Genomic DNA, 2604 nt, shown 5'->3' with positions numbered 1-2604 from the left:
ATCATCATCATCCCTAAACCATTAGCATCATCCCTAAACGATTATCACCATCCCTAAATCATTATCATTATCCCTAAATCATCATCTTCATCATCCCTAAACCATTATAATCATCCCTAATCCATTATAATCATCCCTAGCTTCATCATCATCCTCATCATCATCCTCATCATCCTTAAATGCCCCCTGAAGTAAGTCATTATGATGCTGCCCCTATATGAATATCATTATACCTGTACTCATTATACCTACGCCTGTACTTGTATTAGGTTACTGTGTATTAGTGTATGTCTGTATGTGGACTCAAGACCTCAACCTGTACTGATACTTTTAATAAACGTAGTAAATCTGTGTTTGTATTTTATATATTATATGTAAATTACCTGATCTATACTACATAATACGAGAATATATATGAAATCAGTATATAGATTATCTGGTCTATATTATCTACGTCTATACTTTTAGTGTCTCTGTAGCAGACACCACAGCTTCTACTCTTACCTTTACATGAGACAAATTACCTGTAGATTAGCTCCCCCTGATTATTTCTTTTTTTAGGATTAAACACCTTTACACTATCGGGGATGAGGAGGGTTAGGTTAGGTTAGGTTAGGTTACATTTGCGTTGGGTGTTATAACTTAAAAGTGAAATAAGTTGTAGGGATAATCTTCAGGTGATCCCGGCAGTAATAAACTCAACACATATATAGCCACACCTGTACACTATCTCACTCTTATATTTCTAAACCAACTTGCAGACTACATATCGACTCCTCACCTGAGGCGAGAGACACACACACACACACACACACACACACACACACATTCATTCCCAAAACACAGCCATCCTCGCCTCCCAACCTTCGGCATCTTCTTCCTGCCTCTTCTTGAGAGATGGGAGACTCCTATAGGCGATTTCCTGCTGCAGGAGAGGGAGAGCAGAGACGTTCCTGCTGGAATATGCTTGGATCTTAGCATGGGCGTGCTGTGTGGGCAGCATTGTGTTTACTTGGGGTTTGGTGGTGTGTTGGTGTCTGTGTGTGTGTGTGTGTGTGTGTGTGTGTGTGTGTGTGTGTGTGTGTGTGTGCGCATGGATGGTTGTCAATAGGTATATATTTATATCTAAACAATCGTCTTCAATCTCAGCTGCTTCAGATGGCTCTATGAATGTGTTTTCTGACTGACTGAGAGACATGTAGCCTTGTTCTCCTTCCTTTACTACTAAGAGATCTGCTGTTTACTTTATGTATTAAAACGCAATCATTACAAAGTTACTTAAAGCACAAACACGACCATTTGTGACCTTGACCTTTGACCTCCAACATTAAATAACTTTTTCCTTGGTCAGTAATCAACCCATCTGCCAAGTTTTATCAATATCTGTCCTCCAGTTGTTGAGATATAGTGTGGACAGTCTCACACACGGACACATGCAGCGAAAACAATGACCCCCCGCGACCTTGTGGGTGTTGTTTCATAAGACTTATTTATTTATTCTAACATTAATGAACTCTTTTTGGGTCAGAGTTTATACTAATGAGGATCTCTCTCTCTTTCTCTCTCTCTCCTGTCCTGTGATAATATATTTCTTTCATCCCAGTCACACTTCTCTCTCTCTCTCTCTCTCTCTCTCTCTCTCTCTCTCTCTCTCTCTCACTCTCACAGTTACCTAACCAGACTGACAACCTCCCGTAGAACAGTTACGTAAACAACAACAAACGACTCTAAAGCTAGCCAGTTCGTCATCTGACAGCGGAAGTGGGTAGTTAGCGAGCCTTCCTACCCCGGCGCCATGTGGACTTAAAAGTTCTGCCACTAATAGTCCTTAATTAACTCGCCTAATGCAAAGATAATCAACAAAGGTAATTTACGACTAATAAACAGGTTGGGGAAGGAAGGAAGAAGGGAGTCATGTGAAAACAGGTAGGAGCTTAACTGGATAATGACTCTCTTTTTTTTTCTCTCTCTCTCTCTCTCTCTCTCTCTCCATTAAAATATGAGAAAAAATACAACACTAAAATTTTCTTCCTGTGAACCATTACGGCAATAACTGGACAAGGTAACTCAACTATGGTCAGGGTCATAAGTAAACCTCTCCTTCTTACTCTGAGTCTGTTCACCATTACAAATTTTATTTAGAATTAACTGTACAATTTCAGATTTAGACTAAGGTTGATGTTTTCTCATTAAAGTGGTGCCTTAATTTAGATAAAAGACATGAATAGAAGTGTATTTACAATGAAAGACACTTTTAAAGTATTCCAACCTAACTATACAGACATATAGACGTGAAGGAAATGTGTATTCGTACTTCAAAAGATACTTAGTGCAGTCATACATATACATAGATCAGACACACAGTATATACTCAGACCGGTCATACATATACATAATATACACAACAAGAGTCAGTCTGTTTCATCATAATCCCTTGAACATACGTAAAATATCAGCCTTCTGAATATACAGGGAAAATACACCGCTTCACCATGGCAGGGATATGAGGCTAGGATATTCAAAACAATGCAAATTATGCAACATTCACGGCGACATAATCCACAAACCGGCGGGGCCTGCTTATAGTGTGAGGGAGGAGGGATG

The sequence above is a fragment of the Homarus americanus genome, unplaced genomic scaffold, assembly GCF_018991925.1.
Source record: "Homarus americanus isolate GMGI-L3 unplaced genomic scaffold, GMGI_Hamer_2.0 scaffold32583, whole genome shotgun sequence".
In the NCBI taxonomy this organism is placed as follows: domain Eukaryota; kingdom Metazoa; phylum Arthropoda; class Malacostraca; order Decapoda; family Nephropidae; genus Homarus; species Homarus americanus.
The sequence above is the reverse complement of the archived record's forward strand: the minus strand, read 5'-3'. Positions refer to the sequence as shown.